This window comes from Ranitomeya imitator, chromosome 2 (genome assembly GCF_032444005.1).
Source record: "Ranitomeya imitator isolate aRanImi1 chromosome 2, aRanImi1.pri, whole genome shotgun sequence".
NCBI classification, from domain to species: domain Eukaryota; kingdom Metazoa; phylum Chordata; class Amphibia; order Anura; family Dendrobatidae; genus Ranitomeya; species Ranitomeya imitator.
Genome location: NC_091283.1, coordinates 639,013,357 through 639,027,262, shown reverse-complemented (window position 1 = coordinate 639,027,262; position 13,906 = coordinate 639,013,357).

The window sequence follows — 13,906 nt, the reverse complement described above, 5'->3', positions numbered from 1 at the left end:
AGTCGGCACGGTACTGATACACTGCTTAGCTGGCGGGTCAGTCAGTGCTGGAGCATAGTTAGCCACACACTATGTACTAAGCAGTAAATTAATCTATGGTGTCCGCACCTCTATGACTGGAAGGTGGAGGCTACCAGGATAAATAAAGTTCATTTTCTCTGGCAGCCGGTCTTTCAGTACTGCAGCCATGTGCAGCTGTAGAATACTAATAACTTGCAGATTAACCCCATATCTACAGGTTAACCCCTTCAAGCTTTTTGCATTTTCGTTTTTCACTCCCCTTCTTCCCAGATTCATAACTTTTTTATTTTTCCGTTAACCCCTTCATGACCCAGCCTATTTTGACCTTAATGACCTGCCATTTTTTGCAATTCTGACCAGTGACCCTTTATAAGGTAATAACTCAGGAACGCTTCAACGGATCCTAGCAATTCTGAGACTGTTTTTTCGTGACAAATTGGGCTTCATATTAGTAGTAAATTTAGGTCAATTATTTTTGCAGTTATTTGTGAAAAAATCGGAAATTTGGCGAAATTTTGGAAAATTTCGCAATTTTTAAATTTTGAATTTTTAGTCTGTTAAACCAGAGAGTTATGTGACACAAAATAGTTAATAAATAACATTACCCACATGTCTACTTTACATCAGCACAATTTTGGAAACAAAATTATAAGGGTTATAAGGGTTAAAATTTGACCAGCGATTTCTCATTTTTACAAAAAAATTTACAAAACCATTTTTTTAGGGACCACCTCACATTTGAAGTTAGTTTGAGGGGTCTATATGGCCCAAAAGTGACACCATTCTAAAAACTCCACCCCTCAAGGTGCTCAAAACCACATTCAAGAAGTTTATTAACCCTTCAGGTGCTTTACAGCAGCAGAAGCAACATGGAAGGAAAAAATTAACATTTAACTTTTTAGTCACAAAATTGATCTTTAGCAACAATTTTTTTATTTTCCCAAGGGTAAAAGGAGAAACTGGACCCCGAAGGTTATTGTACAATTTGTCCTGAATACGCCGATACCCCATATGTGAGGGGGAACCACTGTTTGGGCGCACGACAGGGCTCGGAAGGGAAGGAGCGCCATTTGACTTTTTGAATGAAAAATTGGCTCCAATCTTTAGCGTACACCATGTCGCGTTTGGAGAGCCCCTGTGTGCCTAAATATTGGAGCTCCCCAACAAGTGACCCCATTTTGGAAACTAGACCCCCCCAAGGAACTTATCTAGATGAATAGTGAGCACTTTGAACCCCCAAGTGCTTCACAAATTGATCCGTAAAAATAAAAAAGTACTTTTTTTTCACAAAAAAATTCTTTTAGCCACAATTTTTTCATTTTTACATAGGCAACAGGATAAAATGAATCCTAAAATTTGTCGGGCAATTTCTCCTGAGTACACTGATATCTCATATGTGGTCAGAAACCACTGTTTGGGCGCACCGCAGGGCTCGGAAGCAAAGGAGCGCCATTTGACTTTTTGAATGAAAACTTAGCTCCAATCGTTAGCGGAAACCATGTCGCATTTGGAGAGCCCCTGTGTGCCTAAACATTGGAGCTCCCCCACATGTGACCCCATTTTGGAAACTAGACCTTCCCAAGGAACTAATCTAGATGTGCGATGAGCACTTTGAACCCCCAAGTGTTTCACAGAAGTTTATAAAGCAGAGCCGTGAAAATAAAAAATCATTTTTCTTTCCTCAAAACTTATTTTTTAGCAAGCAATTTTTTATTTTCACAAGGGTAACAGGAGAAATTGGACCCCAATAGTTGTTGTCCAGTTTGTCCTGAGTACGCTGATATCCCATATTTGGGGGGGGAACCACTGTTTGGGCACACGTCGGGGCTCGGTAGGGAAGTAGTGACGTTTTAAAATGCAGCCTTTGATGGAATGGTCTGCAGGCGTTATGTTATGTTTGCAGAGCCCCTGATGTGCCTAAACAGTAGAGACCCCCCACAAGTGACCCCATTTTGGAAACTAGAACCCCCAATGAACTTATCTAGATGTGTGGTAAGCACTTTGAACCCCCAAGTGCTTCACAGAAATTTATAACGCAGAGCCGTGAAAATAAAAATTAATTTTTTCCCACAAAAATATGTTTTTAGCCCCCATTTTGTTATTTTCCCAAGGGTAACAGGAGAAATTAGACCCCCAAAGTTGTTGTGCAATTTTCTCTGAGTACGCTTATGCCCCATATGTTTGGGTAAACCACTGTTTGGGCGCATGTCGGGGCTCGGAATAGAGGGAGTACCGTTTGACTTTTTGAACGCAAGGTTGGCTGGAATCAATGGTGGCACCATGTCGCGTTTGGAGACCCCTGATGTGCCTAAACAGTGGAAACCCCTCAATTCTAACTCCAACACTAACCCCAACACACCCCTACCCTAATCCCTTAGCGGCCAATCTGCTGCGGATCCACAGCCAAATCCGCACCGTGTGCACATAGCCTAATTCTAACCCTAATTGCAACCCTAACCCTAATTGCAACCCCAACCCTAATTCTAACTCTAACCTTAGTTCTAACCCTAATTCTAACCGTAACCCTAACCTTAATTGCAACCCTAACCCTAGTTCTAACCCTAGTTCTAACCCTAACCCTAGTTCTAACACTAACCCTAGTTCTAACCCTAGTGGAAAAATAAAAGTCAAAAGCCAAATCTGCACCGTGTGCACATAGTCTAATTCTAACCCTAATTGCAACCCTAACCCTAATTGCAACCGTAACCCTAATTGCAACCCTAGCCCTAATTGCAACCCTAATTCTAACTAACCTAGTTCTAACCCTAACCCTAGTTCTAACCCTAATTCTAACCCTAACCCTAGATGTAACCCTAACCCTAGTTATAACCCTAACCCTAGTTCTATCCCTATCCCTAGTTCTAACCCTAACCCTAGTGGAAAAATAAAAGTAAATATACAGTACAGACCAAAAGTTTGGACACACCTCATGTAAAGATTTTTCTGTATTTTCATGACTATGAAAATTGTACATTGACACTGAAGGCATCAAAACTATGAATTAACACATGTGGAATTATATACTTAACAAAAAAGTGTGAAACAACTGAAATTATGTCTTATATTCTAGGTTCTTCAAAGTAGCCACCTTTTGCTTTGATGACTGCTTTGCACACTATTGGCATTCTCTTGATGAGCTTCAAGAGGTAGTCGCCGGAAATGGTCTTCCAACAATCTTGAAGGAGTTCCCAGAGATGCTTAGCACTTGTTGGCTCACCCCAAACCATCTCGATTGGGTTCAGGTCTGGTGACTGTGGAGGCCAGGTCATCTGGTGTAGCACCCCACCACTCTCCTTTGTAACAACTCTGCTGGCATCACAGCATGGCCTCACATCTCTCACACAATCTTACCCACTGCTCCAGGTCATGATGTCCTTTCTCTTTAATGCCAGCTCCATGTTCTGTGTCTCTGCTCTGTGCATGCTTCATGGCTATGTGTATAGGGGGCCGGCGCCTGAACTCTCTGGTTCTTATAGGAATCAGGTGCATCTGTCTAATCAGTTCCTGACCAATTATCAAGAGGCCTCCTGTATATAGTGCAGCTCCACCCTGTGGTCTGTGCCTGTGCAATGTGTTAGCTCAGTTAGTGTTTAGCTGCTGAGTTTGCCTGGCCTTGCTCTGAGTTACTCCCTCTGAGCTTTTCTCTGTGCTTTTGCCTTGTTCTTGTAGTCCGCCCTCCAGGAGGCAGAATATCCTGGTCCCTGTGTCTTTGTCCCTGTGTCTTGTTCTATTGCCTTTTCTGTACTTTGTCTTTTCTCGGTCTCCTTGTTTGTGGCTTCCTTCCCTGCTTTCTTTCCTTGTGTTTTCTGTCTGTTTACACTCCGCACTCTTGCGGCTCTGCACTCAGACCTTGCTTCGCACTCTCTGGCTTTGCTCTGTGGCTCCGCTCTTTGCGGTTCTATCTGGCTCCGCTCTTTGCGGTACTATCTGGCTCCGCCTCCTGTGTTTCTGCACTTGGCTCCGTCTCTGCTCTTGGCTCCGCCTCCAGCATCTCCGCTCTTGGCTCCGCCTCCAGCATCTCCGCCTCCAGCGTCTCCGCTCTTGGCTCCGCCTCCAGCGTCTCCGCTCTTGGCTCCGCCTCCAGCGTCTCCGCTCTTGGCTCCGCCTCTAGCGTCTCCGCTCTTGGCTCCGCCTCCAGCGTCTCCGCCCTTGGCTCCGCCTCTTGTGGCTCCGTCCTTGGCTCTGTCTTCTCCTTCTCTTCTCTTAGTTCCACCTTCTAATTGTTACTTGGTCCTCCTGTATGAACAGGTCCCTACCTGTTCCTTCATTCTCCTTTCCTTCTGTCTTGTTTCCGTACCTGCATCTTCTGTGTGTACAGGTCCCTACCTGTTCCTTCATCACACTCACAATAGGACTGCACTCGGGTGTCATCAGAGTGCAGCCTGATTCATACACCACATCAACCAGTCCTGTGTTCCTGCCGTTCCTGCCCTGCCTTCCAGTCCTGTGTTCTCTGCAGTGCCTCCCAATCCTGTGTTCCTGCCAGTCCTGCCATTCCTGCCCTACCTTCCAGTCCTGTGTTCCTGCTGTCCTAGCCAGTCCTGTTTCCTGCCGTGTCTCTGCCAGCCCTGAGTTCTCTGCCGTGTCTCTGCCAGCCCTGTCTCAGCCGTGCCAGCCTACTCGTCTGTGTTCCAGCCGTGCTCTTCTGTCAGTCCTGCCTAATGCCCGCACCAATCCAGGTGTTCCTGTCTCCGAAGTGGGATCAGCAGCCACAGCCAGACACCACCCTGGAGTAGCACCTGGCAGCTGCCTGCTGCACAAGCCTGTCCTCACCATCAGAGGCTCCAGTGAAAACCCAGGCAGCTGTCATAGTCACGCCCCTTCCAGGGTAGTCTGGTTTGTGGCACAGTGGGGCCACAAACCCCCCGAGCTCACGCCCACCAGTCAGGGCGTGAGCGTGACATCCTTCTTGTTCAAATAGCCCTTACACAGCCTGGAGGTGTGTTTGGGGTCATTGTCCTGTTGAAAAATAAATGATGGTACAACTAAACGCAAACCGGACGGAGTAGCATGCCGCTGTGGTAGCCATGCTGGTTCAGTATGCCTTCAATTTTGAATAAATCCCCAACAGTATCACCTGCAAAGCACCCCCACAGCATCACATGTTCTCCTCCATGCTTCACTGTGGGAACCAGGCATGTAGAGTCCATCTGTTCACCTTTTCTGCGCCGCACAAAGACACGGTGGTTGGAACCAAAGATCTCAAATTTGGACTCATCAGAACAAAGCACAGATTTCCACTGGTCTAATGTCCATTCCTTGTGTTCTTTAGCCCAAACAAGTCTCTTCTGCTTGTTGCCTGTCCTTAGCAGTGGTTTCCTAGCAGCTATTTTACCATGAAGGCCTGCTGCACAAAGTCTCCTCTTAACAGTTGTTGTAGAGATATGTCTGCTGCTAGAACTCGGTGTGGCATTGACCTGGTCTCTAATCTGAGCTGCTGTTAACCTGTGATTTCTGAGGCTGGTGACTCGGATAAACTTATCCTCAGAAGCAGAGGTGACTCTTGGTCTTCCGTTCCTGGGGCGGTCCTCACGTGAGCCAGTTTCTTTGTGGTGCTTGATGGTTTTTGCAACTGCACTTGGGGACACTTTCAAAGTTTTCCCAATTTTTCGGACTGACTGACATTCATTTCTTAAAGTAATGATGGCCACTCGTTTTTCTTTTCTTAGCTGCGTTATTCTTGCCATAATACAAATTCTAACAGTCTATTCAGTAGGACTATCAGCTGTGTATCCACCAGACTTCTGCACAACACAACTGATGGTCCCAACCCCATTTATAAGGCAAGAAATCCCACTTATTAAACCTCACAAGGCACACCTGTGAAGTGAAAACCATTTCCGGTGACTACCTCTTGAAGCTCATCAAGAGGATGCCAAGAGTGTGCAAAAGGTGGCTACTTTGAAGAACCTAGAATATAAGACATCATTTCAGTTGTTTCCCACTTTTTTGCTAAGTATATAATTCCACATGTGTTATTTCATAGTTTTGATGCCTTCAGTGTGAATTTACAATTTTCATAGTCATGAAAATACGGAAAAATCTTTAAATGAGAAGGTGTGTCCAAACTTTTGGTCTGTACTGTATTTTCTTTATTTTATTATGTTCCCTACCTATGATAAAGGGGGGGGGGGGTATTTATTATTTTGATCACTGTGATAGAACCAATCACAGTGATCAAAATGTACCTGGAATGAATCTGCCGGCCATTTTGGAAGATAGCGGCGCCCATGGAGAAGACGGACAGACATCGGGAGGGACACGGGAGCTTGGTAAGTATGCGGGGGTGGGATCGGACCACGGGGGGTGAGATCGGACTGCGGGGGGAGCGGACAGGAGGACGGAGGGGAGTGGAGGACAGCAGAAGACAGGACGGAGGGCGGTGGATCGGTGGCGGGGCAGATCGTGGTCTCCAGCCATGGCCGATGATATTGCAGCATCAGCCATGGCTGGATTGTAATATTTCACAAATTTTCTTTGGTGAAATATTACGATTGCTCTGAGTGAAAGTGAAACGTCACTTTCAACAGCCAATCAGAGCGATCATAGCCACGGGGGAAGGGGGGGAAGCCGCGCCCCCTGGGCTGAAGTACCACTCCCCCTGTCCCTGCAGGTCAGGTGAAATTACAGTTAACCCTTTCACCCGACCTGCAGGAGCGCGATCATTCTGTGACACAGCATATGTGTCACAGGTCGGATTTTCACCGACTTTCATGACGCATACGCTGTGTCACAGGACGGGAAGGGGTTAATATGGCCATATGAGGGCTTATTTTTTGTGGGACGAGTTGTACTTTTGAACGACACCTGTAGTGTCTCCAATTTTCGTGATCTGGGGTCAGGTCAGGGCTTATTTTTTGCGTGCCGAGCTGACGTTTTTAATGATACCATTTTGGTGCAGATACGATCTTTGATCACCCGTTATTGCATTTTAATGCAACATTGTGGCGTCTAAAAAAATGTAATTCTGGCGGTTTGATTTTTTTTCTCGCTACGCCATTTAGCGATCAGGTTAATCTTTTTTTTTTTTGATCGGGCGATTCTGAACACTGTGATGCCAAATATGTCTATGTTTGATTTTATTTCTTTTATTTTGAATGGGGCAAAAGGGGGGTGATTTAGCGAATGTGCACCCTTCCGTATTTCTTGCAGAAATTTCCTGACAAAAACGGACATTTCTGCCAGAAATCCTCATGCGTTTTTCATGTGGTTTTTTTTGCGGTTTTTCTCAATGCATTAAATAGCAGGAAAAACACAAAAAATCCGCAAAATTAATGAACATGCTGCTTTTTTTTACCGCAAAAAAAACGCATCATGTGCACAAAAATTGCAGAATGCATTCTAAATGATAGGATGCATATGTATGTTTTTTTATGCGTTTTATAGTGTTTTTATCGCGAAAAACCTGAACGTGTTCACATACCCTTAAACTTTTATGTATATATTTTTTTTGTTCATATTTTTAGTCACACTTTTTTTTACTTTTGCCATGCTTCAATAGCCTCCATGAGAGGCTAGAAGCTGGCACAACTCGATCAGCTCTGCTACATGGAGGCAATGGTCAGATCACCGCTATGTAGCAGAGTTACTGCATTGCTATGAGCGCCGACCACAGGGTGGTGCTCATAGCAATCCAGCATCAACAACCATAGAGGTCTCAAGGAGACCTCTGGTTGTCATGCCGATGCACCGCTGACCCCCTATCACGTGACGGAGGTCAGCGGTGCGCGTATTTCCGGCTTGATAGCCGGAAGCACTTGTTAAATGCCGCTGTCATAGTTTGACAGCGGCATTTAACTAGATAATATGTGCGGGCGGATCGCAATTCTGCCCGCGCCTATAGTGGGCACATGTCAGCTGTTGAAAACAGCTGACATGTCGCGGCTTTGAGGTAGGCTCACCGCCGGAGCCCACCTCAAATCGGGGCTTCTGACGTCGGGCGTACTATCCCCTCCGACATCAGAAAGGGGTTAACAGTGTTTTTTGACATGACAGTTTCTCTATAAGTGGGGTGCAGCTTGACTTGTGGGTAATAGCATTTTGATGACTCTTCACAATGATATATCTAGTCCCTGGAGTAAACATGGCCTTCGGATGGTGAGATAAGTCGCCTTATATAGGACACACCCAGGGTCAAAGTATGCACAGATGTCAAGGACTGTTGGTGTGCTTTGGCAGATCTGCTTGTTTGTCTCCACCACAGCAATGTTCTTTATTGACGAATAGATGGACGTGCATTGGTTTAAAGTATCTTTCTCTGTTCTTCATGAGCACACCATTCCTCAGCCTTCTGGCTTTCTGGTCTCCAGGGGCTGTGGACTCCTGGAAATTGAAAGCTTGAACCAGAAGCATGGTCACTCTGCTGGTTCAAGATGAGCAGCTTTGCCTCTGCAAGTTGGAAAAGCACAGTGACCCAGAGACTGGTGGCATCCAGCCAGCTTCAGATAAGTGCTTGCAGGCCTTAAAGCATACAGCCTTGCACGTTGCACATGCTCACTGCCTAAGTAACCGGTTACTCTGAGGACTGCAGAGTGGATATTATTACCTCTGGCACTGGGTAATGTCTTCTGTAACTAAAAGGGCTAGAAAACGTTCCCTGTCATCACCTGTATGTAAGCTACATCCCCTCCATGGCAACATTTATGAAAACTGCTTATACCCGGGTGACCGAGACTGAAGGTAACTTCAGATGTCCGTGAAACTTCCGACCTGAACTTAACAGCCTCGTATATGTCTATGAGGCTGTAGAGCTTGGGTGAGGAGACTCAAGGCAGTCCTTACATCACAGACATCTGAATTCAGCCTAAAATGAGGTGTCTGCAGGTGAAACCATGTGGGTTAAAATGTCTGAATAGGGGAAAAGCCTCTAGAAGTTCACACCAGCCATGGAAAAGTAAGATAGACGTAAGTGATGTGATTCTCCCCTTCCACAGTCGCAACTACTAGAATCTATGGTAGATATGCAGAATATGTAGTTTCTCCTCTTCAGTTCCTCTAGATTTACACAAGATGAAGGACCTTTGGTCACGTGAGCTTGATGTAACCATAGGTCCTTCTGACTTCAGAAATTACCCTGTTGTTCCCCCAATGCTTGCCTCGCTTTGCTTATGGCACAAGTTCATCCCCTGAACCTGTATCATACCTGCACCACACGTTACTGCTGACACCTGCTTCTACTGGCAAAGGTGCAGCTCCAGAGCCTATCCCATCACTGCTTTGCACATTTTTGGCAATAAATGTACAGCGTAATGCCAGAATAGGTTAATATAAAGTGTCTGCACTTCCTTCTTAAAGGGGCAGTATAAGGAGTGTAAGCCGGACTAGAGAGCCACTATATGAGTGACTGCCATGCAATCTTACATTTCTTCTGCAGCTGCCACCGTGGAAATGCACCAGTGTACCCGGAATGAAAGCTAGAGGGGTTCTGCATAATCCCGACAGTAAGGCCGGTGTGATGCCAACCTACATCTGAAAATGATGATCAATATAAACTTTTTGGTATAATTGGTTACTTGAACACCTGAACGTACTGTAGTCTTACAAAATCCCGCACCTTGTAGACGTGTACTTGGAAAAACTGATGCTGTTTTGAAGATACCAAATATTAGATTTAAATTTCTCTTTTGATCGTTCACTTTGCATTTTGTTGATAAAAAAAATAAACTCTTAAAAGTTCTATATTTCTAAATCATTCTTACTTTGCAGCATTTTCCCCAGAGCTGCCTAACACTTTTGCACAGTACCGTACGTGGTGTAAGCACAAGACATTGGCTGAAGTAGTCGCTGCAAGATGGTGAGCAAAGTTCGATGTGCTTTACCAGCAGTGGTGTGACCAAGTCAAGGTTGTTCTGATGCTCAGGTCAGCATTCCATTGCCCTATAAAAGGCAACTAGGCTTGGGGCTTTAGGGTTTAAAATGCTGAGTACATCTGGGGTCCTTAGAACTTCTTAAAAAGAACACCTACAGCAGCAAATGTGATTAAAAAAATACCCATGATGCTATGCTGTACGCCTACTTCAGTGGTCTCTGCCAGTTCTTGTTTACATTTCTGCAGTAGTGATCTGATATCCATCCTCATGTGACCACAGCAGCCAATAGGTGTGATGCTTGAGACTGCAAAGTCAGCGATTGGCTACAAAGTCACTGGCATGCATCACATAGCTGCAGGATATGTAAACGCTGAGAACAGTAAAGCAGCGGTGCTGTACAGGTGAGGAATTTAATCCCATCACTTCTGTGCCTGTTTTCAGTTTCCGGTCCAGGCCAAATTTTACAATTCTCACACTTTATGTAGTAATAATAACTCTGGAACGCTTCAATGTGTCCTAGTAAATCTGAGACACCGTAATTTTTTAGTGACACATTGTACTTCATGTTAGTGATAAATTTAGGCCAATATTTTTTGGCATTTATTTGTGAAAACATCAAAATTTTGTAATTTGTCATCCTTTAATTTTATGCCCTTAAACCAGATATTTATTAACTATTTTGTGTTATATGACTAACATTTCCCATGTCTACTTTACATCGGCATCATTTCTTTTTTTTTTTTTAAATACATTTTTGTTAGCAGGGTTAAAAGTTGATCAGCCATTTCTCATTTTTTTCCAACAAAGTTTGCCAAAACAATTTTTTTTAGGGACCACATCACATTTTAAGTGACTTTGAAGGGTCTATATGGCAGAAAATGCCCAAAAGTGATACCATTGTAGAAACCGCACCCCTCAAAATGTTCAAAACCAGATTTGAGAAGTTTATTATTCAGGTGCGTCACAGGAATTTAAGCAATGTGCCCCAAATTTTGCATTTCATAACGGTAACAGGAGAAAATGAACCATACAGTTTGTTGTGCAATTCCTACTGAGTACACCGATACCACATATGTGGTAGAAAACTACTGTTTAGGTGCACGGCAGGCCTTGGAAGGAAAGGAGCACGGTTTGACATGTGGAATGCAAAATTTTCTGGAATAGATACAGTTAGGTCCATATATATTTGGACAGAGACAACATTTTTCTAATCTTGGTTATAGACATTACCACAATAAATTTTAAACAAAACAATTAAGGTGCAGTTGAAGTTCAGACTTTCAGCTTTCATTTGAGGGTATCCACATTAAAATTGGATGAAGGGTTTAGGAGTTTCAGCTCCTTAACATGTGCCACCCTGTTTTTAAAGGGACCAAAAGTAATTGGACAATTGACTCCAAGGCTATTTCATGGACAGGTGTGGGCAATCCCTTCGTTATGTCATTCTCAATTAAGCAGATGAAAGGCCTGGAGTTGATTTGAAATGTAGTGATTGCATTTGGAAGGTTTTGCTGTGAAGTAAACATGCAGTCAAAGGAGCTCTCCATGCAGGTGAAACAAGCCATCCTTAAGCTGCGAAAACAGAAAAAAACATCCGAGAAATTGCTACAATGTTAGGAGTGGCAAAATGTACAGTTTGGTACATCCTGAGAAAGAAAGAAAGCACTGGTGAACTCATCAATGCAAAACGACCTGGGCGCCCACGGAAGACAACAGTGGTGGATGATCGCAGAATAATCTCCATGGTGAAGAGAAACCCCTTCACAACAGCCAACCAAGTGAACAACACTCTCCAGGAGGTCGGCGTATCAATATCCAAATCTACCATAAAGAGAAGACTGCATGAAAGTAAATACAGATGGTTCACTGCACGGTGCAAGCCACTCATAAGCATCAAGAATAAAAAGGCTAGACTGGACTTTGCTAAACAACATCTAAAAAAGCCAGCACCGTTCTGGGGCTTCACAGAATTTTATAACATTGAGCCGTGAAACCAAAAAAAAAAAAATTAAATTTTCCCCGCAAATACGTTTTTATGTTCATTTTTGCCCCAAATTTTGCATTTTTACAAGGGAAACAAGATAATATGGATGGTACAATTGGCTATGCAATTTCTCCTGCGTACACCAATATGTGTCAAAAACTACTTTTGAGACGCAGTGCAAAGCTCAGAAGGGAAGAAGTGCCATATTGGAGCTCATATTTTGCTGGAATGATTGCATGCTGCCATGTCACATTGGCAGAGCCCCTGAGGTGCCAGAACAGCAAAACCCCCACAATAAGTCACCCCATTTTACAAACTACACCCCCAATGAATTCATCTAGGGGTACAGTGAGCATGTTGACACCACATGTGCCTCACAGAATTTTATACCATTGGGCAGTGAAGAAAAAAAATGATTACATTTTTACCACTAAAATGTTGTTTTAGCCCCAAATTTTAAATTTTTCTAAAGGCTAATAGGAAAAAATGGACAGCACAGTTTGTTGTGCCATTTCTCGTGAATGCGACAATACAAAAATTAAGCGGGCTTCCATCTCTACAGAAATGCCAAACATGTGGATGCAAAATGTGGTTTAGGCACACGGGCTCAGAAGGGAGAGGGTCATTTGAATTTGGGAGTGCAGAATTTGCTGATTTTCAGGTTTGGGGGTGCGAGGGGCCATAGCACTTTCCAGAGCCTTTGTTCTACCAGTAACTATACTTCCGTTAACAGATGACTGACCTGAATGGGGACTCGCTTTTTTGTGGATTGAGATGAAGCTTTTATTGGGAGCATTTTATATAACATTTTGGATCATGTTTATCCTGTGCTCTATGCTGAGCACTTATCAGGGTTTCCATCTGAATCTACAAATGACGTGATTCAGATGAAACCCCCAAGGGATCTATTCACTATAATGATGCATCAGAGTTACTCTGGACTCCTTCTGGCCTTTATTCAGTGATGTCCTTCTTTTCAGAGTTGCACAAAATTTTGCTCAACCACGCTTTTATACACGCCTAAAAAGACGGATATTGCCAGATCACAGGCCAAACAGCTTCCAGTGTCTACATTTGCATCATTATAGGGAATCTTCCATCGGGGGTTTTGTCTGAATCACGTATTTCAGAGATTTACATGGAAACCCCAGTATAAGCGCTCAGTGTAGAGCACAGGATAATTGTGTAGCCTTACTCTTTGGGAATATGCTTAGTGTGAAACAAAAGATATTTATAAAATGACATTTTAGGTACCGGACCACCCCTTTAAGTATCTTGACTGGTGTATTGCTCTGTACACAGAAGTTCAAAAGTTTACATATAACATGAAGAAAAAAATAGTAAACTATTGTCTGCAAATGAAACTTTGCAGCATGTGAGATGAGCTGTGACCATTACATATTGACACTCGCCTATGTATTGAAGGTAATCTATGACTCGATTTATACTGCCCAAACCATGGGCAGCACGAATCAAAACCTGGCTGAGTAATTGCTGCAAATACGATTTTCTCTGAAGCATTCCATTGTTTTAGTGAAAACATAGCTTAAAGAGGTGGTCCACTACTTGGACAAATTCTTCCCATACCCCTCACTTGGCCCCAATAAGATAATAAAGCTTATACTCACCTCCTGTTCTGGCGCTGTTCCCACAGTGTCAGCACTCCGTCTCCTAGAGCTCTCATGCTGTTGTGGTGACATTGGTGCCCAATCAGCGCTGGTGTCACTGAGCAGGAAGAGGAAGTCCAAGATCAGCTGCAGACCGGACCTCCTCTTCATGTTTGATTTGTCCGAAGGCGGGGACAGTGATGCCAGCGCTGATTAGGCGCCAGAATCACGTGTCACAACAACCGGGGTATGGTAAAATCAGGGTGCACTACCATTCATCAACAATAAATCATAGGTAAATAATAGGGTGCAACATTTAGTCTGGATAGCAACCTGTAAACTAGGGAGAAAGGAGACCAAACAAACAATGGTGTGCACACCAAACACAAGATAAACATTAAATATAGTATTCTTTATTGTACATCCTCATCACACAAGAAATTGAGTTAAAACCACTTAAAAACATGTAACAACATGATCAACAA